Genomic DNA, 25,226 nt, shown 5'->3' with positions numbered 1-25,226 from the left:
TTTAACTCCGAAAATGGACCACCTATGGGGAATACAAAGAAGCGCAGACATGGTCCCAGCCTTCCTGGAGCTTTTTGATTGTAGATGAGCCAGACATCCAAAAGTCATAATGCAGTCAATAGAAGAAACTGCTCTGAAGGATATCTGTACATAAGCATCCCATTCATTCATTTAACTAATAGAATCTGATCCATCCATTGGTACCAGGTCCACTGATAAGCATTGAGAATGCAGCCATGGGCAGGAGAGCCCTCACAAGCTCAGACACCAGCTGCCCTGGGGGAGGATGGAGATCTGGGGGAAGAGCTCGGGGCCTGGACAGAACTGCCTCTGACACTAGGAGCAGAGGGGAAGGTGTGCTGGAGATGGCATAAAGGGTCTTACTGAATTGCCTGTGCAATGTGTCTGGCACAGCCCAGGTCTGGAGGGGTTGAGGAAATCTTCACTGCGAAGGTACAGACATTGCTCAGTAGATTGATTTATGACAGGATAATGATGGAGAAAATATGTGAGAGAGCATTTTCACTCAACTATAATCCAAGAAAGCTTCTGCTTTTCATGCTGCAATCAGGCATAGAAAAATGGCTGTCTGGCTTACAGGGAGTCTATGATCCATGCACTGGCAGAGCCAGGAAAGCCATTTATTACTAATGGGAGGACAGAGAACAGGCCTGGGTGTCTGGTACCAGTCACCCTGCCTAGGGCCCCTGCTGGCCCAGCGCCAGGTGCTGACAGCCGGAGGCTGGGCCCGTAATGAAGGAGACATTGCTGGGGCTCACGCCCAGCCAGCCATGGGTGCTGCGATAAGAGGGCCTAATGGGCTGCCTTGGTTACTCTGACAATCTCAAGGCAGGCAGACGATAGTCAGAGGGAGACAGAGTTAAAGGTTCCTTGGACTGGAATGCTTGGTTTTGTTCAGAGCCATTGGCAGCATCTTCAGGATCTTCCACCATGCCGGGCAGTGTTCATCAGATGACAAACGGGACAGTTAATTTGAATGATGACATGTTTATGGGCTTGAATTCTGTTGCCTGCTCACACTCCACCTCTCCCTTACAAATGAATGGAAATCTCCACTCCAAGCCAAAGACTTGCCTTCATCCTCTTTTGCCTCCAGCCACACCTTTGCAATCTCATCCGCATTTCCCTGTATATCTAGATGCTGGATGCTTTGCAACGCACAAAATCAACTTTAGAGTCAAGTCAGATAGATGGGGAGGTGGGGATTCTCAGCCTTGTCACTATGGACATTTGGGACTGGGCAATTCTGTGTGGCGGGGGCAGTCTTGTGCTTTGCAGGAGGTGTAGCTGTATACCCAACTTCTACCTGCTAGATGACAATAGCACTCCCTCTAGTTAGAGTAACTCCAAATGACTCTAGACATTATTATCAAATGTTTCCTAGGTGGAAAAAACTGCCCCTCATTGAGAAACTCTCAGATAGACCTGGGTTCTAATCCCTAACCACTTATTAGGTTATTCAGCATCTCTTAACCCAATATTCTTGTCCATAAAATATTTTCTCTGGTTGTTGTAATAGTTGACAAACTATAAAGTTGATTAATTCCTGACACGTGGAATATATTTAAAAGGCAGTTATTATTACCATTTCAGAAAATTCATTTCTATGAATTTTCCTAATTTTCTTTTCGTTGTTGTAATAACAGATTTCTGGTGACCAAAAAAGTTCAATAAGAACTGACAGAAATTTTCTTGGCTCTGTCCCTAGCCACGTAAAGATGCTTGGCTTGGATCGCATCACCTAAAAGTAGGTCTCTCTCTGGGAAAGCTGATGTTTTCAACATTCCTATAGGATGGGATCAGTATCCCAGGGAGCATAAAGAGACTTAGGCCTTGTTTTTGCCGGCTCTGGGGTTTGAACTGCATCCTTCACCTCCCATTATGAGCCCACAGGTCACTTGTGGTTTCTGAAGCCAAGATTTGAATCCCCAGACTTTGGGATTCAGGGCTTAGGACAGATACAAACTGATTTAGCAGCAGAGTTTTTAAATGGCTTGTGAAGTAGGAACCATTTCTTGGAATAAGTTATATTTTTGAGAAAATGGCCTTGTAGGGTTGCTGATCAGGGCTTAAGGAATGTTCCCCATCTCCCTCCACCATCTCACCCCACATTCCCTTCTCTTTCTCTCTCATTCTGAGAATATGAACATTTTAATATAATTACATTGAAAAGCATGCTTCAAGAAATTAATATTCTTCTCTTGGCTGATTTAGAAGAAAAGGAAAGGGGAAGAGGCATAGAAACAGGAGACATATTTTGTGGTTTTTCAAAAATATGAGGTAACATATGGGTCATTTTCCTCCCTCTTCTCTTTCTCCCCCTACCCTTTTCCTTTCTATAAAAACCTTTCCTTTTGCTCTACGATCTGCCATGCATAATGATACTTACAAAACTAGGACATAAATTGAATTGAATAAGAATGCCAAAATCAATTGTTTAATTACATTGGAGTAAGCTACATTAGTGTATTCTTTAGTTGTACAGGGATTTTGGTTAAAATTTTACTTTTTCGGAAGAATAGGACCCAAAGAGGAATAAGATAATCTGGGTATCCAAGAAGGAGAAAAACTAATTAGGAAAGAATATATAATAGAGTTATTATGAATATTAAATTAGAAACTGAAAAGAGATTATACAGTGCTCACACAGAGTAAATGGTTAATAGATTTTGGGAGACGAAGCAGAAGGAAAGACAGGGGGAGGGAGGGAGGGAAGAAGGAAATAGCTTGTAAAATAGCATGCAGTAAATGACAAATGAGGGCGAAGATGATTCTTAAGGAATTTAGAAAAGATTCTAGGGCATGGGGTGTTCAGAGAAAACTCGAGGTAAACATGGAGAGACATATGAACTGTTAGACAGTGAATAGAAACGGAAGCCTCAATTTAACCAATAACTTAAGTATTTCTAAGAGATAAACACGCATCAGGAAACATTCTACTAAACATGAATTCTTTTGAATTGCCACAATTCTCCTGTGAGCTCCTTGAAATATGAAGCTAATGTAGGACAAGAAAAATGATTGCTTCTTATATACAAAAGCTCATAACACTACAACCAGGTGGAATTCATCCAAAGTTCACAAGGCTGGCTCAACGTGTGCAAATCAATTAACATCATACATCACACTAACAAAAGAAAAGTCAAAAACCACATGATCATCTGAATAGATGCAGAAAAAGCATTTGACAAAATTCAACATTCACTCATCATAAAAACTCTTACCAAAGTGGGTACAGAGGGACCATATCTCAACATAATAAATGCCATTTATGATAAACCCACAGCCAATATAATACTCAACAAAGAAAAGCTGAAAGCCTTCCCACTAAAATTTTTAATAAGGATGCTCACTCTCACCACTTGTATTCAACATAGATTGGAACTCCTAGCCACAGCAATCAGATAAGAAAAAGAAATAAAAGGTATCAAAATTGGAAGGGAAGAGGTCAAATTGTCACTACATGCAGATGACATGATGCTATATATAGAAAACCCTAAGGACTCCACACAAAAACTATTCAAACTAATCAACCAATTCAGCAAAGTAGCAGCATACAAGATTAACATTCAGAAATCAGTTTCATTTCTATATACCAACAATGAACAATCAGAAAGGGAATACAAAAAAAAAAAAAAACAATACCTTGGAAGTTCCTGACATGGCACAGTGGATTAAGTCTGACTGCAGTGACTCAGGTCCCTGCGGAGGTGCAGGTTCAATCCCCAGCCCAGGGCAGTGGGTTAAAGGATCTGGCATTGCTTCAGCTGGCACTTGGATTCGATCCCTGGCCAAGGAACTTACATATCCCACTGGTGAAGCCATAAAAACAAACAAACAAAAATAATACCATTTAAAATCACACAAAAGAAACTAACCTAGGAATAATCTGACCAAGGATATGAAAGACTTATATGCTGAGAATTATAAAACATTAATAAATGAAATTAAAGATGATTCAAAGAAATGGAAAGAAATGCATCCCATGCTCTTGAATTAGAAGAATTAATATTGTTAAAATGGCCATACTACTTAAAGCAATCTACATATTTAATGTGATCCTTATCAAATTACTCATGATATTTTTCACAGAACTAGAACAAATAATCCAAAAATTTGTATGGAACCATAAAAGGCCCAGAATTGCCAAGGCAATCCTGGTGGGGGGGGGGAGAGGAAGCAGGAGGAATAACTTTCTAAGACTTACAAAGCTACAGTAATCAAAAGAGTGTGGTATTGGCATAAAAAGAGACACACGAATCAATAGAACAGAATAGAGGGCCCAGAAATAAACCCAGACACCTATGGTCAATTAGCCTTTGACAGAGGAGGCAAGACTACAAAATGGATAAAAACAGTCTCTTCAGCAAGAGGTGGTGGGAAAACTGGACATCTGCATGTAAATTAATGAAATTAGAACACGTCCTCACACCATGCACAAAAATAAACTTAAAATGGCTTACAGACTTAAACATAAAACTAGAAGAGAAAATAGACAAAACATTCTCTGACATCAACTGTACAAGTGTTTTCTTAGGTCAGTCTCCCTAGCAACAGAAATAAAAACAGAAATAAACAAATGGAGCCTAATTAAACTTATGAGCTTTTGCACAACCAAAGAAACCATAAAAACAAACAAACAAAAAGACAGCCTACAGAACGGGATAAAACATTTGCAAACAATGTAACTGACTAGGGCTTAATCTCCACTATATATACAACTCACACAACTCAACAACAAAAAACACCCAAACAGCCCAATTGAAAAATGGGTGGAAGACCTACATAGACATTTCTCCAAAGAAGATATACAGCTGGCTTACAAGCACATGAAAATGCTCAACATCACTAATTATGAGAGAAATGCAAATCTAAACTAAAATGAGGTACCACCTCACACCAGTCAGAATGGCCATCATTAACAAGTCTACAAATAAAATATGTTGGACATGGTATGGAGAAAAGGGAATTCTCCTATACTGTTGGTGTTTATGTAAATTGGTACGACCACTATGGAAAGCAGTATGGAGGTACCTCAGATACCTCAAGTACTAAATATAGAACTACCATATGATCCAGCAACGCCACTCCTGGGCATATATCTGGACAAAACATTCATTCAGAAAGATACATGCACCCCTATGTTCACTGCAGCACTATTCACAATAGCCAAGACATGGAAACAACCTAAATATCAAACAAGAGATCAATGGATTAAGAAGATGTGGTATATATACACAGTGGAATACTATTCGGCTATAAAAAAGAACAAAATAATGCCATTTGCAGCAACATGGATGGAACTAGAGACTCACATGCTCAGTGAAGTAAGTCAGAAAGAGAAAGACAAATACCATATGATATCACTTATATCTGGAACCTAATATATAGCACAAATGAACCTATCTACAGAAAAGAAACAAACCCATGGACATGGAGAACAGACTTGTGGCTGCCAAAGGGGGTGGGGGAGGGAGTGGGATGGACTGGCAGTTTGGGGCCAGGGGTTGAATCAGAATTGCAGCTGCTGGTCTACACTACAACCACAGCAACACCAGATCTGAGCTGCATCTGAGACCTAGGCCTAGGTCGCAGCTTGCAGCAACACTAGATCCTTAACCCACTGATGGAGGCCACGGATCATTCCCATATCCTCTCAGAGATGTCAGGTCCTTAACCTGATGAGCCACAATGGGAATTCTGATATTGATATTTTATTAATTTTATTAATCAGTTGTATACTTCATTTTTAATGCTCAAAATTGACTTGATTACATGTGAAGTACGTAAAAATAGTTTTAACTTTGTTTTTTAAATTTTTTTATTATAGTTGATTTACAATGTTCTGTCAATTTCTGCTATACGGTAAAGTGACCCAGTCATGAATGTGTATATATATATATTTATTCTTTTATATATATATTTTTCCATATCATCCTTCATTGTGTTCCATCATAAATAGCTAGCTAGCTATAGCTCCCTGTGCTATATAGCAGGATCTCATTGCTTATCCACTCCAAATGCAATAGTTTGCATCAACTAACCCCAAACTTCCAGTCCACACCCTCTCCAGCATATGCTATTTGTAGACTTGTTAATGATAGGTGTGAGGTGGTACCTCATTGTAGTTTTGATTTGCATTTCTCTAATAATTAGCGATGTTGAGCATCTTTTTCATGCGCCTGTTGAGCATCTTTATATCTTCTTTGGAGAAATGTCTACGAAGGTCTTCTGCCCATTTTTCAATTGGGTTGTTTGTTTTTTTGCTATTGAGTTGTATGAGTTGTTAACATAGTATTGGAAGTTCTAGCCACGGCAATCAGACAAACAAACGAAATAAAAGGAAGATAAGAAATAACTGGAAAATAAGAGGTAAAACTGTTACTCTATGCAGATGATACGATACTATATATACAAAACCCTAAGGACTCCACACAAAAACTACTTGAACTGAACAACTAATTCAGCAAAGTAGCAGGATACAAAATCAACATTCAGAAAATGGTTGCATTTCTTTTAAATTTTTTTTTTTTTTTGCCTTTTTATGGTTGTACCCTCAGCATATGGAGGTTCCCAGGCTAGGGGATGAATCAGAGCTGTAGCCACTGGCCTACGCCACAGTCAAAGCTACACCAGCTCTGAACCGCATCTGAGACCTGACAGATCACAGCAACGCAGGATCCTGAGCGAAGCCAGGGATGGAACATGCGTCCTCATGGATGCTAGTCAGATTCGTTTCTGCTGAGCCATGATGGGAACTCCCCTTTTAAATTATTTGTAATTGCCTTGGAATTTCCCCTTTCTGGACCAATTCTTTGTGAGACATGTTATCTAAACCTCAGAGAGTAAACTAACCACTTATTCTCAGTAAGTAGCTCTCTGGAGCAATTGTGCCAATCAGACAGACCTTTGAAAGGAGTGGCATTTATAGTCCCACTTAAGAAGCTGTGTAGTTTGTGGAAAGCACGATCTGTTTGTGTTTCACCAATGTGATCTGTGATCTGGATGGTGACCCAAGTTAATAGGTGCCGTGTTTTCTATGTATTCTACCCTCTTGGCCTGTCATTGGACTCAGCTCTGCGTTACCAACTGGGCATGGCCTCCCAGTGCCAGTTACTCCAGGCTCTTCTCTGGCCATTCCTTGAAGGCTTACTATTTGGCAATTGCTCATAAGGGATTGCCTTTTTTTTTTTTTTTTTTTTTTTTTTTTACAGATCTATAAAAATAAGATTGACCATAGCTTTACCAGAAAAGCATATTTAGAAAAGGATGGATAATTCCATTGTGACTCAATCATGTCTTCCATGATTTTAAAAATTAGAGTTACATCTCATTGTGTACTTTCCCCTTCAGATTGTATCAGTCATTCTATGAGTCATGGAGATTAGTTATCTTGCTCTCAATCTGCTTGTATGCTGGTGGTCTAGTTTATACTGTTTGCTACTGGGACAATGTGATATCATAAAGATAGTCTTTGACTTCAGAAACTTAGGGTGATTCTAATTACCTTCAAAGGCTTCCATGGAGTGGGGGGGGGGCAGGACAAGTTACCCCTCTGCCTTTGTAAAATCACTTAAATTGTTCCTACGTTCCCTTTAAGGCTCTATAACTACATGATTTGTCCCATTAACTCACCCTCTTCTCCTATCACTGCCTCAGTCACTCTGTATACACCACCAGGGGCTCTTCTTCCATTTCTTAAAGATGGCAAGCTCATTTCCAACACAGCATTTTTGGTTTGGAACATTGTTCCCAGATTTCTACCCGGTTAATTCTCTACTTCATTTGGATGTCTATTCAGCTATCACCATCTCAAAGAAGCCTTTCCTAACCACTCTTGAGAAACATGTCACCAGCCTCCTAATCAATCTCTATCATTCTATTTAATTATTTCTTCTTTGACTTTCAATATCTGATGTTTTGTGTACATTTATTTATTTTCATTGATTATGTTTTCTCCTCTAGAATATAAGCTCACCTGGAACAGGATTTTCATGTTTTACCTTACCACTATGTCTCTAGTATTATATGTCTAGAGTCCAAAAGAGATAGATGTAGAAATAATTTAAGGAATTAATGTAAGAAATATGGTAGCTAGTTACTAAAGATCTTACAACACAGAATGAGAAAAATTTACAACCACCAACATAGAGTAGGTAAGCAAAGGAGACTGTGGTATTCCATGTCAAGTTTCCGTCTCTCTCTTTGCTTTGCTTTTTTTTTTTTTTTTTTTTTTTTTTTTTTTGCTTTTTAGGGCTGCACCCACAGAATATGGAAGTTCCCAGGCTAAAAGTCAAATCAGAACTCTAGCTGCCAGCCCACACCACAGCCACAGCAACACAGCAAAGCAGGATCTGAGCCAAGCCTGCAAACCACACCACAGCTCATGGCAATGCCGGATCCTTAACCCACTGAATGAGGCCAGGGATTGAACCCACATCCTCATGGATCCTAGTCGGGTTCGTTACTGCTGAGCCATGATGGAAACTCCAAGTTTCTGTCTCTTTCTGATTCCTGGCTTATAGTGGGGGCTTAACAGTATCTATTTTTCTGTGGGGTGGGAGGGCTGCACCCAGAGCATATGGAAGTTCCTAGGCTAGGGGCTGAATTGGAGCTGTAGCTGCCAGCCTACACCACAGCCACAGCAACGCTGGATCCGAGCCACATCTGTGACCTAAACCACAGTTCAGGGCAATGACAGATCCTTAACCCACTGAGCAAGGCCAGTGATTGAACCCACATCCTCATGGATACTAGTTGGGTTCTTTAACCACTGAGCTATGACCAGGAATTCCAACAATACCTATTTTTGCATGAATGATTAAATGCCTCAAATTAAGATTTGGGACTAGACAATTTCCAATGGTTTCTCTAGTTCTAAAATTTTACAAGTCTTTAAAATCTTAAGGGCCATCAATGTTGTGAAATAAGATGTTGCTGGAATTCTCTGAGATCCTAGACTAGGGGAATTCTCTCAATATCATACTGACGAGAGGGAATGTTTAGGGAAGTAATAAGCTTGTGTCTTTTTTTTTTTTTCTCTTTTCCACTGGAAAAAGCCAGGGAAGATATAAAAAAGAATCAGAGTGTTTTCATAGTGGAAACTGGGCTAAACCAGGGAAGGTGTGCTCCCTATTTTTCAAAGTGCCCTTGTTGGCAAACAGGTAGAGAAGTTTTAGAGTTAACAGCTGTCACAGTTGCAGAGAAGGTCAGGCTTGCGTTTTGCATTCCAACACACCTCTTTCTTCCTGAGTCCACTTTTCACCCCATTTATTGCAGTCTAGCTATTGAATTTCCTCGTGCTGCTGCTTGCCTTTTAAATCTTTCCCCTCCCTGACTATTCTACTGCTCTGCAGAGAGATTTATCTTGTTGCTTTCTCACCCAGCTGGAGTTCCAATACCCTCATTCTCATGGTAGCCCAACCAGTTAAAAGCATTCATATTAAAGGGTTAATGGGACCTAAAGAAATTTTGCATTTTGTAAAAATGGTCCAATGTCTTTCCTAGTCTTCTAGGAGCTGACATTCATGGAATTAAGGTTGTAGTCTCTCTTTCTCACACACATCCACAGACACACAAAGCCTACTGCCCTGAAAAGTTACCCTGCAAGCTTGGATGCAATAAACAAAAGCATGCCTTGGTAGGAATCCTAAGTGAGCAATCATGGCTGTCTACATGCTAAGAGCCTCATGTATCTCCTGATATTCATAGGTTTGGAGGTACAATCTTTGACGTTTTTCTAATCAGATCAAACTAGCAAATAAGGTTTTCAGAAAATGGTATTTCCTAAACATTGCAATTTTTATGGTCTTAAGGAACAGGGTGCAGAAATATGTACTCTGACTTAATAAAGTAACTAAGTAGTAAGCATCTCTTAGAAATTATCTTGACATGCAGCCAGAGCAGAGACCCTCATTCTCACTTTGCCATTAAAGGATTTTATCCCTAATCCTGGATTTCAAAGACAAGTGGTGATGAGGAGTAGGATGGATTTCAGCATCTATGTAACTTTCCTGGAGAGTTTTGAGATTACCAAGGGGAGAGGGCCTACAAAAAGACAAGGTTGTTAATTTGTATCAGGGCCCTCATAATTTGGTGTAAAAATGATAAAGTGACATCATTGTATAACTCAAGATGCTTACACTGGAAAAAGGCACTTATTAAAAAAGTGAGGCCAGTGTCCAATGGTAGCCCTGGACTTGAGGGGGAACTGAGTTTTAGCAGAGAGCCTTGCAACAGTGACTTGATATCGAGTTCCTTTGGGGTGTGAGCAGTGAACCTAGGACAGAGCATATGCCTTGGAGTTAAAGCAGACCTTGAAGATCAGAATTTCCAGGGAAAGGGTCCAGGAGTCTGGATTTTTAATGCACACCTCAGGTGACTATGATGCATCACCAGATCTAAGATCACTTCCTGGAAGCACCTCATCTAGTGGAGCAGAAAAAGGCTGGGGGAGTGTAGACTGATTTCTAGAATCTGAAAGAATATGATCCCTAGAAAATAGGGAAAGGCTGTGCTGGTTTGCAGTCGGGGATGAGAATATGTGAGAGGACTTGCACAGCTGTGGGGCAGGAGTAAGACAGTCTTTAGAAAAAAATTCTTTCTTTTTTTTGTCTTTTTTATTTGCCTTTTCTAGGGCTGTACCCATGGCATATGGAGGTTCCCAAGCCAGGGGTCTAATCGGAGCTGTAGCCACCAGCCTATGCCAGAGCCACAGCAACGCCAGATCCGAGCTGTGTCTGCGACCTACACCACAGCTCATGGCAACGTCAGATCCGTAACCCACTGACTGAGGCCAAGGATCGAACCTACAACCCCATGGTTCATAGTCAGATTCATTAAACACTGAGCCACGACAGGAAATTCCAGAAAATATGTTTTAAAGATCTGACTTCATTGCATTTATTGAGATGTAATTTACATGCAATAAAATACATAAATTCTACTGTAGAGTTTGGTGAGTTTTGAAAAAAATATATTCTCCTATGTAACAACAACCCTAATCATGCTGTAGAACATTTGCAACCCATGGAAAATCTCCTACATGCTACTATGTACTCAATCTCCTGATCAGCTGGATCCATACTCTTGGCGACCACTATTCTTTCCATCATTTTACATTGGTTTTGTCTGTTCTTGAAATGTGTATAAAGGAATCACACTGTACATATTTTCTTTTGTGTCAGAATATTTTTGCTCAGCATAATGTTTTTGAGACTAAATTATGTTGCATATTTTAGTATTCCATTGTATGAATGTGGGATGCTTTCACTTTTGTGCTACTATGATTAAAGTTTATATAAATATCTTATATGCCTGGAAGTTCCTAGGGTTGGGATTGAACCAGTACTGACAATGCTGAATCCTTAATTGCTAGGCCATGAGCAAATGCCCTCTTATGGGCTTGTAAGATTTTTGTGCATACATGTTTTCACTTCTCTTGAGTAAATCTGGATCATGCAGTTGGTACATGTTTAACATTGTAAGAAATTGCTGATTTTCTGTACATTTTTGCATTCCCACTAGCAGTATAAGAATTTCAGATGCTTGACATCCTTGACAATATTTGGCGTAGTATTAAGTCTTTAATTTCAGCCTTTCTAGGGACTACATGGTGTCTCATTTTGTTGTAATTTGGATTTCCCTAATGACTAATGGTATTGAACATTTTTTTTTCAAGTGTGTGTTTGCCATGTGTGTATTTTCTTTTGCAAAGTACTGGTTCAAAATTTTGCCTATTTATTTTGGAGGTTGTTCGGTTTCTTATAACTGAATAGAATTCTTCATATATGCAGGATATTAATTCCTTGTCAGAAATACCTACTGTGAATATTTTATGCTGTCTGTAGCTTACCTTTTCTTTTCTTAATGGTATCTTTTTAAAAGCAAAAGATCGTTACTTTGCTTAAATCCAAGTTATCATTTTATTCATTTTATATCATTTTATTTTGTGTCCTAAGTACAACAATCTTTGCTTGCACTCCAAGGACCCAAATATTTTTATCGTAAGCTTTATTCTAGAAGTTTCATATTTCAGACTTTTATATATAGGTCTCAGCTCCATCTTCAGTTAACTTTTCTTATGACCTAGCATTCAAATTTCTTTTATCTACTGTTTTAGTTAGGGTTCGCCAGAGAATGAACAGAACACACATCTAAAGTTTATCTATCTCTATCTATATGTCTATCTCTACCTCCAGTGTTAGATTTCTTTTAGGAAGTGGCTAATGAGATTGCAGAGGCAAGGTCAAAATCTTGTGAGCGCTTGTTTGGAGCTTCTACCAGGGGAGTGCAGGTAGTCATATACCTTTGACCAAAGAACAGTCCTCCTCTATCAGGGATGGTTGTCCTTTTCAACCAAGCATGCTGCCTTGGGAGGGACGGACATGGAGCAGTGAGGAAAGAAGGGGACCCGCCTCACCAGCCAGACCAGCCGAATCAACCCTGGTGATCAATGGGGTGACAGATGTTGCAGCCAGATTTTTGTGGTTGCCGGGGGGCGGGGGGAGTGGGGTGGATTGGGAGCTTAGGGTTAATGGATGCAAACTATTGCCTTTGGAATGGATTAGCAATGAGATCCTACTGTGTAGCACTGGGAACTATGTCTAGTCACTTATGATGGAGCATGATAATGTGAGAAAATAGAATGTATACATGTATATGTAGCTGGTTTACCATGCTGTACAGTAGAAAAAAAAAATGTATTGGGGAAATAACAAATTAAAAAAATTTAAAAAAAGAGAAAGGAACAGTGTGCCCATGCCACATGGCAATTCTGGGTTCCAATTTAGGGTAGAGCTCGTATTTTCTGACCCAGAACTAGACAGTGCTGTCAGAATTTTCAGTTTTGACTGACATTTGAAAAGCTTTGTAATTTTTTAAAAAACAGAAGAAAATAAATGCTCATTTCTGCATTAAAAAAAAAATCTAGTGGGGGAGGCGGACTGGCTGCTGACTCAGAAGGAGTTGCAGTTCAAGTTCAAAGGCTGCTGGCAGAATTCATTCTTGCTCAGGGGAGGTCAGTCTTAATTCTCTTCAGGTCTTCAGCTGACTGCATGAGGCCCATTCACATTACGGAGGGCAAATGGCTTTACTCAAAGTCCATAAATTTCAATGTTATTCTCATCCAAAAAACACCCTCACAGAACCATCTAGAATAATGTTTGACCAAATATCTGGATACCATGGTCCAGCCAAGTTGACACATGAAAATAACCATCACATCCACACAGATATCCAATTGTACCAGGGCCTCCTGTTGAAAATACTATCCTTTTCCCTCTGAATTATTTTGGGAAATTTTTTTTAAAAGTTGATTAACTATATATATATATATATATGGGTCTATTTTTGGACTCTTTATTTTGCTCCATTGATCTATAAATCTATCCTTAAACCAAAACAATTGTTTTGATTTCTATAGTTTTGCAGCAAATCATGAACTCAAGGAATGTAAATCCCCTAATTTCTGCTTTTCCAAAATTATTTTGGCTTTTTTAGCTCCTTTGCATTTCTATATACTTTTTTTTGGCTATTTTAGGGCCACACTGACAGCATATGGAGGTTCCCAGGTTAGGGGTCTAATCAGAGCTGCAGATGATGGCCTACACCACAGCTCATGGCAACGTTGGATCCTTAATCCACTGAGTGAGGCCAGGGATAGAACTTGCATCCTCATGGACACCAGTCAGGTTCATTAACCACTGAGCCACGAAGGGAACTCCTCTGCATACGTTTTAAAATAAACATGATAATATCTTTAAAAAATAAAATATTGTCAGGAATTTGATTCAAATTGTATTGAAGCTACAGGTAAATTTAGGACAACTGACATCCCAGCAATATTCAGTTTTTCAATTCATAAAAACAGCTTGTTTCTCAGCAATATAAACATATATGAAAACATATATGAAAAAAAGGAATTATACTTTATTTGTATATGTTACCTGCTTTTTACCTAACAGTATAATCAAGAACATTTTTCTATTAAATAATTATCTGCAGTGTTATTTTTAATATGTATGGTTTTGCACATTAGTGAAGCTTCTATTATTGGATAACTTAGCTGTTTCAAACTTTTCACAGTTACATTGTTGTGATAAATATCCTCATATATCAATCTTTGTGCACCTAAGAATGTTTTCTTTGTATAATTTTCCATAAGGAATTTCTGAGTAAGGACATCTTCTTTTAAGGTAATTTCTTCTTTTCATAATGACTCTTTCCTGGGCTTAAGTCTACAGTTTTTACATGGTTGAATTAATGTATTTGGCAAAAACAGCACTTGTTTGATTTCCTCTAAATGCTTTTATTTGCTGGTGGATGGTTTTTGCAGAAAATTCTACTGAATTCATATTAAATCAGGTAAAGATGTGAAATGATATATTTGTTGGTATATTTGTTACTTCTTAATTTTTTCTCATAGTTGATGTGGATTGTGGGTTACATTAGTCCATATATGTGGCTATTTGGCATTCATAGTGATGAAAGATATTAAACCTCCAGCATTGAAATCATAAGGCGGGGTACCACACATAGCATAGTGATTTTCAGACTCTCTTAGAAAAGTGGGAGTCTGGGGACACTGGACCAGCATTCCCACATGATACAAAATAATGGAAAGGAAGTTATTTATTTATTTATCTATTTATTTTTGCTGTTTAGGGCCGCCCCTGCAGCATATGGAGGTTCCCAGGCTGGGGGCTGAATTGGAATTATAGCCGCTGGCTTATACCATGGCCACAACAATGCAGGATCTAAGCCATGTCTTGCAACCTACACCATAGCTCACGGCAACACCAGATCAAGGCCAGGGATTAAACCTGCATCCTCATGGATACTAGTCAGATTTATTTCTGCTGAGCCATGACAGGAACTCCAGGAAGTACTTACTTTAGATCGAGCATGCCCTTTCCTCTTTGTCATAGTTCCCACTTAGCCAGTGTCATTGATTAGGACACAGCTTGACTCTTAAAGGTATTTGGGTTCATACTCTCTGAATTTTTCGAAGAGAACTTTCAAGAAAACTAATGCCAGCCATGTATGGGCAAACCCTGATTTGCTACTTTAAACCACTGTCACATGGTCTCTGCAGGCAGACATGAAAATTTCCTGGTGTGTCCATGATTGATCCTGTCTCCTGCATCCTTCTCCAAGAAATTCTAGACCTCTATCTGGTAATCTATCAGCTCCATACTTTCAACAGAAAACTTCACTCTTCTGAGATACAGAACAGAGATCTTCTCTGTGCCTTAATGAACGGAAGTTTTTCTAGGTTTTTCTAGTTTCTTCAGAACTGTGCAAACATAATGTACCTACACAGCGCCTCTCAGATTGTTAGGCTCTCTGTTTTAAGGATCTAGGGAAGATACAGCTCCCACTTTTCAGTAGTTTTTAATTCATGATACACTTATGCTGGGACCAAATGCGGGATGTTCACTATTTTCCTACCCTACCCAGCCAAAGAGAATTCTCCAATTACCAGATGAATTTCCTGATTCTTTTCTTTCTACAAATAGGTATTCTCTTCTCCTAGGAGAGAGGTAAGGTCAATCTGCATAATCAAGCAATGCAGAAAAGAGAAGGTGAGGAAAGGCAGAAAAAGGAGAAGGATGTGTTGAGAGAAGTTATGGGGAATTGTGAATTGAAATGATCTGGACCGGCAGCAAGGGGGAGGGAGAGGGGTAGAAGACGAAAGGGGGTTTTAATAAATATTGTTCCAGCCTTTGAATTTGGATACCCTTGATGGTTTTTAAGAAACAGAAGGGTTTGAGTCCTTTTGAAATTACTTTTGGCTGTAGGAATCGGTTTCTTGATTGCAACCCTGCTCTGAGACCAAACTGTGTCTGCCCCAGGTTTATAAAGGTTACGCAGACTTAGGAATAGGTTTTCCTCCTTCATACCCTTTTGAAATTGTGCTCTGATTGTATTAATTTGCTGTTCATGGGACGGTAAGTACCGGACACCTGTTTAAACAGATGGAAGATTGTTCCTTCTGGCCAAGAGTTTTGTTGTGTAGCCTTGTGAAAAAAAAAAAAAAATCCAAAACCAAGACAATTGAGACATGAATTTCTGTTTTCCTTTTCTGTTTATATTTCTCATTCTATGGTTTTTCTGAGGTAGGGAGTCCACATTAAAGGTCATAATGCTTCTGGCTCTAGGGTTTAATTTCTTAAACATAGCCCAGGTCAACTGGAGTGCTCGAGTTTATTACTTTTTAAAAACCAAACCCTTGCCAAGCGAAAGGAGAGAAGGGCATGTTTAGATGAAAGTGCTTGATGTTCAAATTCTGCAGTTTGTTGACATTTTATTGCTCAATGCAATTTTTCCTACCCTGCAGGGCATTTTGCTTAATGGTTTCACAAGAACAGTACAATGAGGCTTCAAAGCAAGCCCCAGGTTTCAGCAACGATGGTCTTATTCCAGTTTATATGAGTCACATGTCCAAAACCTTGTATAAATCTGAAGTTTTTCTTATAAATGCTCGAGCCCAGAAAAATATGGTAAGCTACGTTAGCAAGCCATACACTAAGGTGGAAATAAACTAGGTAAGATAACAGATTTTTGCACAGGCTGGAGGGGACAAGACCTGTACCTAAACCTGATCTTAAAAGTACAGTAATCAATTCATTCTGGGATATCTGTCACCAGTGGTCTGATAGTGCTGGCTGTTGAGTATGAATTGATCATAAAAATTGGCATGATGCCATAAGCACTGAATTATTACAAATGCACCAACAAGATGAGGTACAACCCCAAGAAGTCTGTCCTTCACGAGTATTTATTCCACAGGTCAAGGGGAATATGAGCCATTTATTAACTTAAAGTGGTTCTCATCTCTCAACCACATACAACCAGTAAAACATGCCTTTATGAGGGGATATATACTTTCACAGTTAAAGAAGGAAGTGCCAGTTCTTACACTTGGCACTGGAAACACTCTCTCCTCCCTCTCTTATCATTATCTGATTTGAGATCTGACTCTTCTTCTTTCTTCTCATGTTTGCACTGGACTGGGTACTTGTTACAGTCAACACGGTCTTTGCATTTTTTTCTTTTTTGTCTTTTTAGGGATGCACCTGCGGCATATGGAATTTCCCAGGTCGGGGTCAAAACTGAGCTGTAAATGCCAACCTACCCCACAGCCACAGCAACGTTAGATCTGAGCCATGTCTGTGACCCACACCGCAGCTCCCGACAACACTGGATCCTTTAACCCACTGAGCGAGGCCAGGGATGGAACCCACATCCTCATGAATACTAGTCAGGTTCATTATTGCTGCACCAGGAGGGGAACTCCCAACAGGGTCATTGTTAAAAGGTGCAATGCTAAGAAAGCAGGCCCAGCAGAAATGAGTAGGCCTGGAGGAAGACCTGGCATTAATGGTTTTAACAACCCAAAAAATGTTGAGGGGGACTGTGGAATCGCAGTCTCCGGAGGTTAGGTGAAGAAAATTAGGCGCGTTCCCCTGTCTGGAATGGAGTGCCTACACTGCTTCTAGCAAACACGTGAAGGCTGTGGATCGTTCAGGTCTCTGCCCAGCATACCATGCTTTTCTTTTCAAGCAAAGGGCTCTCTTACCTTTCAATAAGAAGTTCTCACAGCAGGCAGAGTGGGCAGAGGCATTTCCTTGCTGATGGTTTCCAACAGGCTAATCCTTCAGGAACTAACAGCAGCCAAACCTGCAACGTTTAGGAGACGGTGGGGTCTGAACTCGGGCAGAGGAAAATGTTAACACGTACGTGAAACTCCATCCGACAGCCCTACTGCAATACTCATTGCACAACAAAGGAAATTTTCAGCCCTGGTTTTAAATTTTCTTCTCATTTGCGGGCTTCGGGACAGACCTCAATGTTATTTTAACTCCGTTTTCTCCAGGCCAGGAGATTTACTTAATTAGGTAGCCAATCAAGAAACCCTGTGACCGAGCACTTTGCAGAGCACAGGGTGGAGGGCTCCTTGAGGTTTGTGGTGTGTCTGGGAAACAAAGGGGCCTCTGGAGAGGTAGTGCAACCATTTAAACACATCTGGGAAGAGGCGGAAGGATATTCAAATAAAGTGACAATTTTATGTGTCCGTTGTGCCAAGATTAATTCTGGTAAAATGTTCCTAAAATCGAGGTGTGATTTTGCTCCACTGTCAGAATTTAAATCCGGGAAGAAACGATAGCTAGAAATTCACTTGGAATGCTGCTCTTGTACGTACAGACAGAAAGCAGTACTTTCCAATCCCTTCTGATCACTCTGAAGCTTAAGGATAAATTGCTTCCTCCTGGAGAGACATCATTACAACCCAGCAATTGTTCCGAATGTGACATCATAGAATTTTTCTTACAGATGTATATACAGATCCAGACAAACAGAGAGGTTTACAGCCATGATGTCAGGAATCCATTCAGACAAGTTACAATAGAATGGTTTCTTTCTCCTTCAAGTCTTTACACATTTTAGAAATTGCCTGAGACAATAAATCTTGCACGAAAAGGCAGGCCCCCAAAGGCAGCCACCATCAATAACAACATGACGGGTAACTTTCAATCTAACTTGTTAATTATTCCCTGTACCTGCTATTCACTGCTTGTAACAAATTTATGACAATTTAAAACGTGTTTATAATTGAAAGTTGATCTCTTTCAACCGAGATGAATTGCAGGCAAATAAATGCCACAAATAACAACATGTAAGTCATTCGTTAACGTATTCTCTGTGCTAAATTAATTCACAAAAGGAAAAGTGAAGGAGGAACCTGGGGTGAGAGAAGGGAAGTGTGAATGACTCACCTATGAGCAGTACAATTTTTGCAAGAGACAAGAGATGCAAAAAAAGGAGGGAAGCTCAAGGTAGAATGAAAGCTCTTTTTCACCTTTTACCGACCATCCTTTGAAACTCAAGTCATAAGTTTTACCTGTGTTAGGGTGTGTTTTCCTCAGTCACGTGCTGTCTCTCCCTGCCCCACCAGTTAAGAGAACAGAATATGGGTTTTTGTGGCAAAACTCAAGTGGGGGCAGAAATAGACTCTTTTGGCATAAATTACGGGAGACATACTTACCAGCACCAAGTTCATTTTTGCCAAGAGAAGACCTGCACCCCTACCCACCTCTACCCACGGGCTGCTAAGAACCATCCTTGCCTCACCCCCTCCACCCTCCCTAGGCTGGGAGAGGAGAGAAAAGTAGAGAGAAAAGGATAACCCATGCTGAATGCTTACCCCAAAGAAGGCTGAACCTTGAAGAGGGTGAAAGACTAAAAGGAGGCAGGCCCAAGGATGGAGATTCAGTGGGGTGCCAGTTTAAGGTCATTTGCGAAGCAGCGGTCAGAATGGGATTAGTTGTGCATGAGAGTGACTGGGCACAGGCCTGGGGAGGCTGAAGGGAGAGGGAGCAGGAATAGACAGCCTTCATAGGGGCTGCAGGGCTGACACCTGTGCAAAGAGAGGGGGTGGAAGAACCTCAGACCACAGTCTATTTTGGGGGAGATTGGCTAGATTAGGGGAGTCCTAGGCCACAGCGGGGCCCAAAGAGACTGGAAGATATGCTTTGACTTTAATGCCTTGGCTGTGCATGATCACTGGCTAAGAAAACACAGAGACGTGTAGCCACAGCAGAACTGAAGGGCTCCCCACAGCAGGGCTTCTTGGAGGGAGGTGGGCAGGGTTAAGGCATTGCCAGCACCATGGCAAGTCCCTGGTGCTGACACAGGAGTGCTGGCAGAAAAGACTCTTAGGGGCCAGCACTAAGGCCCTGCATCTAGGGTAGAGTAAGAAGACAGGTGAGTCAAATAGAGAACCCATCGGAATCTCTTCCCAGCTGTCTCTGTGTTAGAAAACAGGCATTGCTTGATCAATTCAAGGGCTGGCCGAAAATTTGCCAAGATTCTCTGACTTGGACAAGATACCAGGGAAGCCACTTGGCTGTGGACATGCAGTGCTGTGTTCGGATCTCTCTCATTTTGACAATTGATTACACTGATTGGGGCAGCGTTTGCCAATCGCAGTATCTGAGGATTCTTGTCTGCCCCTGTTAAAGGGCAAACACGGAGCCCATGCCTGGCTTCCACCCAACCCAGGAATAGACAGCCTTCATAGGGGCTGCAGGAATAGACAGCCTTCATAGGGGCTGCAGGAATAGTCAGCCTTCATAGGGGCTGCAGGGCTGATACCTGTGCAAAGAGAGGGGGTGGAAGAACCTCAGACCACAGTCTAAAAAGGAAAACACAAGTTATATAAGGTTCTCAACAACACTGGCGCTGCAGCCTCCACCACACACATCCTTGTTCCCTATCGTGCATTTTACACATGTGTGCATGTGATCTGTCTCTTCCTGAGTAGACAATAAGCACCTAGAGGTAACAGTTCTTTTACACATGGAATTAGCATCACCTTGCACGCACAGTGTGGGTTTCAATATCAGGTAAATAAAATGAATGGGAAGGATCAGGGAGGCAGGGGCAAGGTGAGAAAAAAATAACAGGAACATTTTAATTGATTTCAACTTAGTTATTTTCAGAAGGTCTAAGGGTGGCTTATAATAGATGTGTGGCACAGCTATTAAAAAAGGATGAAGAAGTAAGAACAAAGAGAGGGAGTAGAGGTGGAAAGACTGGTACACAGCCAGCCCTCCATATCCACCAACCACACATCATGTACTATATCACCTGCCGCGGTTGAATGAATCCACAAATGCATGACTGGGAATATAGAGGACCAACTATGGACTTAAGTATTTGCAGACTTTGGTATCCGTGGCGGGTCCAGTAATCAATCCTATGTGATACCTAGTGAAGAATGTACTAGAACAAACTAAGCTAAGGATTGCTACTGAGATGGAATGCAAGCTTTACTTTTGGCCTTTTCCTGGCAGGCAAGACAAAAAGGAAAACACAAGTTATATAAGGTTCTTATTAGCTAATAAAAAGAAGTATGCTAGTTTTTCTATAGAAGCAGATTTTTTCCTAGCACTAACTCTAAGAAGAATTTATTTTATGGCCCCTAATAGAGCCATTGGCTTTTAAAACATATGATGGTTTCAATAACAGTCTTATAAAAAATATAGACTTTTTTCTTTATGGTTATTTCTTATATTGATTTTTGATAAATGCCATAGTTCAGAGATGACATTTCTTTGGGAAATTAGAACGCAGTTCAGCCATCGGCAGGGAAATAAGGTTGATGGATTACATCTGGGTCCATACCTGAAGGAAGGACCCTGAGAAAGGTAATAATAATAATGCCCACAGGCTGCTATGTTAAGTATCAATTTGACATTATTAGCAAACAAAGCTATATTCAAATAGAATATAACTTCAGCTGCGTTTCTTTGAAATTTGGCTAAGCGGGTCTGTTGTGGCACATGCAATTTGATTTGACATGGGGCCTTTTCTAGAATAGTCTAAATTCCATATATATACAATGATTTAAAATTGATTCCAGTAGTTCCCAAACTCGGGGGGATGTGAAAAGTATTCTAAAAGTCCTCTGGGAATAAAAGAATGGTTTTATATATATATATATGGATGGATGGATGGGTAACTGACCACTAATACAACATCGTAAGTCAACTATTCCCCAGTAAATTTTTTAAAACAGTCCTTTGGTTTACAAATAAGGTGAAGCTCCAAACACAATTAGACAAGTTGCTTTGGTACACTGAAATTCTTTAAGACGTGAGCAGGCTAATATGCTGTCATAGTTTGAATTCACTGGAAAGTGGACTCTGACTTTGAGATTAGAATGGAGGAAATTTATTAGAAATGGCTCCTCCATCAACAGGGGAGGGGGCAGGATAAGGCAGAGGAAGAAGTTGGACTAAGCCCACAGGGAGCTCTGAAACCAGGATGGCGTTTTGGAATTGTCTGGAGTTAGGTGAGGAGCTGACTCTGTCTACCCACACCCTCACTGGTCACTGATACAGGCTGCTCTGGGAAGAAGGGTTCTCGTGGACAAGGTGACTCTCTTCCACCAAGGGCAGTTCCCAGAGAAGAAGGCTAACGCCCAAGGGCTCTGGGCCAGTTGCCCTGCCAGCAGCTGGGAGAATAAGCCCTTTGAAGGTGGTAGATCACAGTGCGTTACCGGATTTTGTGTGAACTGTTTAGCAAACTAGCAAAACCTACTTCATCCTGCAGCAGAACCGAACATCTCAGAGACCTAGTGGTGGACAGAACACAATTTGTGAAATGTTCCTTTATGCCAGTGAATTGAATATATACTACCTCTCCCGTATGATAAGCACATCAGTTAGGTTTTACATTTGGCTACTCCTACGAGAAGCCAGGTATCAGTAACTGAATCAGTAAAAAGACCTTATTTTACTCACTTACATAACAGACAGGACAGCCCAGGGCTCGTAGGGCTGTTCATGGGCCAAGTTCCTTCTCTTTCCTTCTCTTCCTTTCTTGGCACATGACTTTGTTCTCCTGGCTGCAAGAGGTGCTGCTCGACCCCGGAGGGGAAAGAACAGATGCAAAGACAAGTGCCCGGGAAGCTTCTTCCTCCACAAAGTTTTCTAAAGCACCACCTTATGATTTCTGCTGTTTCATTAGCCAGAACGGAGTCACATGGCCATTCCTAATTTCAAGGGCAGCTGGGAAAGTAATTTTACCTGAGAACATTTAACTGACTTCTCTTAATTAGGAAGAAAGGGAGAAAGGATATTGAGAAGGGAACTAACACTGCCTACCACGAATAACAGCATTCAACCCCTTCCTTCCTTGTTACTGTCCTTCCTTCTTTGTTCCTAACTGGCTGAACAATGGCAAGAACTCATTCTATAGAAACACAGATGAAAAATGTTTATAAGATACAAATGTACTAAGACCACAATGTCACAACAGATTGCTACCCTTTTCAAATTGATGCTGTTCAACTCAGACTTTCCACATATCCTCAAAGACGCTATGCCTTTATTACCGTAAATTTATGGTTACATTTCCACCACTTGGGACAGAGTTGTGCACATGGTAGGCAGTCATTCTGTGTGTGTGTGTGTGTGTGTGTTGTGTAAACAAAGGAACACCTCTGGCACAGAGTATAAGCACTGTGCTGTGAAATGAGGTCATAAAATACATCATGCATCTTGCTGGCATCTTATGGGGAGCCCCTACAGTGGTGGTTTTAGGCTTTGCTTTGGTGTGCTTTTGATTTGGTTATGCCACTGCCAAGTAGGGATATTTCTGATAAGATGACTTCTATAAACATGGGTTTTCAGAAACTTAGGGAAATAACAATTGAAAAACTAGACCCTGGAGTTCCTAAGATGGCTCATTGGGTTAAGGATTGGGCATTGAAGAATTTATTTAAAAATTATTGTCTTCTTCCTGTTCCGTACAGAAGAGAAGCCTCACTTTCTATAATAAGATGATTCCTAAATGTCCTACATATGAAATCATAGTATTGAATATGATTTTCTGTCTATAGACACATTAAACAAAAGACTGCAACGACCTCAATGACACGTCCTTAGGACACGTAGTTATCTTTTCTCCATACCCCATCCCAGGTTTAAGGGGCACATCATTGTTCTCGTCTCCTTCAGGAAGGGTTTTTTGGCAGTCTCTTGACTACTGTCTCAACAAATAGTTCATAGCATCACAAAACTGAACATAGGCACCGTAGTAAATGCCAGAAGATTCTGTATTTCTAATATGCTCCTAGCCGAGGCCAGAGGTGAGAGTGCCTGAACACACTTTGAGTAGCAAGGAACTGGTTTTAAAATGTGACTGCACATTGCAGTCTGGGGGCAGTTTTTATAAGTGCTGATGCCACTTCTACTTCCAGAGAGTTGAATTTGTTAGGGGGTTCAGGTTGGGCATCATATTTTTAAAAGCTCACCCAGGTGATTTTCTTGTGCAGCAAAGTTTGAGAACCACTGCTATAAACCACTTAGAATATCTTTTTTCCACAAGTCCCTCCAAATGAACAACTTGATGGTTGAAATCAACTTCTGAGTTGCTTTTATTCAAGGAGAGTGCCTAGCACAGAGCCTGATTCCTGCCATGTCTCAATCACAATGTGTTGACTACATCAGTGTATAGAAAGATGAGTGTTCTACTGACATGTTCTGGCAAGGATGAGAGGTGATTTACTTTTCATTGAAGACATGGGTCTAATACATTTCTTTTTTTTTTTTTTTTTTTTTGGTCTTTTGTCTTTTTGTTGTTGTTGTTGTTGTTGCTATTTCTTGGGCCGCTCCCACGGCATATGGAGGTTCCCAGGCTAGGGGTTGAATCGGAGCTGTAGCCGCCGGCCTACACCAGAGCCACAGCAACGCGGGATCTGAGCCGCGTCTGCAACCTACACCACAGCTCATGGCAACGCAGGATCGTTAACCCACTGAGCAAGGGCAGGAACCGAACCCGCAACCTCATGGTTCCTAGTCGGATTCGTTAACCACTGCACCACAACGGGAACTCCTACATTTCTATTTACTGCAATTCCTTTGCTAGGTTTCTTCCAAGGAAGGTCTTATATAAAGGGCCTGGAAATCTTGGGAATGAGGGTAGAGGAAAGGGACAATAAGGGAGGAAAGATGAAAGCAAACAGGAAAGAGAACAAGGGAGAGAAACATACAGAAAGAGAGGAGGCGGAAGGGGTGGAAGAAGATGAATGGGGAAGAAAATGAGATGGATATAAAAATATTGAGGGAGTTCCTGCTGTGCTGTGGGTTAAGGACCTGTGTTGCTCCTGTGGCCACTTGGGTCACTGCTGAGGCATGGGTTTGATCCCCAGCCCCGTGCAGTGGGTTAAGGATTAGGTGTTGCTGCAGCTGTGGCATAGGTTGCATCCAAAGCTCAGATTCTATCCCTGGCCCGGGGAACTCCATATGCCTTGTGACCAAAAAACCAACCAACCAACCAAACAAGAACATTGACAAAATGACTAGTAGATATTCACTAACCACCACCTATTAAGATCAACAAACTTATCATCTCATTAAGAGGCAGGAATCAAATGCTTGGAAAGGTTCTATAAAACTATGCAACAGTTAAAGAATCATGGGAAATAACACAAGTAATGACACAGAACATATAGACAGATCAACAAGAGAGAGTTACAGGCAACAGACAACGCAAACTCCATTTTTATGTGGGAAAATGGTATCAACTCTCTTGTAATGAGTTCCTAATTCTTAATTTATCAACTTAACATTAAGCATTTAGGAGTGACAAAATAACACTGAACCCATTTAGTATCAGCGAGTCTCTCAGGGAGT

At 40.7% G+C, this 25,226-nt stretch overlaps 1 long non-coding RNA gene across 1 annotated transcript in view; it reads right to left on the bottom strand.

Annotated features, from left to right (window-relative positions):
* LOC110259455 overlaps positions 1-22,819 on the bottom strand; it is a 98,381-nt gene extending 75,562 nt beyond the window's left edge. The window contains exons 1-2 of the long non-coding RNA XR_002341868.1: positions 22,336-22,819; positions 17,603-17,703 (exon numbers count right to left, since the gene is read on the bottom strand). This is a non-coding gene — a long non-coding RNA (uncharacterized LOC110259455). The remainder of the gene's footprint in view (positions 1-17,602; positions 17,704-22,335) is intronic.

This window comes from Sus scrofa, chromosome 2, assembly GCF_000003025.6.
Source record: "Sus scrofa isolate TJ Tabasco breed Duroc chromosome 2, Sscrofa11.1, whole genome shotgun sequence".
Taxonomy (NCBI): Eukaryota; Metazoa; Chordata; class Mammalia; order Artiodactyla; family Suidae; genus Sus; species Sus scrofa.
Note: the sequence above shows the minus strand (reverse complement) of the source record. Positions and strands in the feature narration are given on the sequence as shown.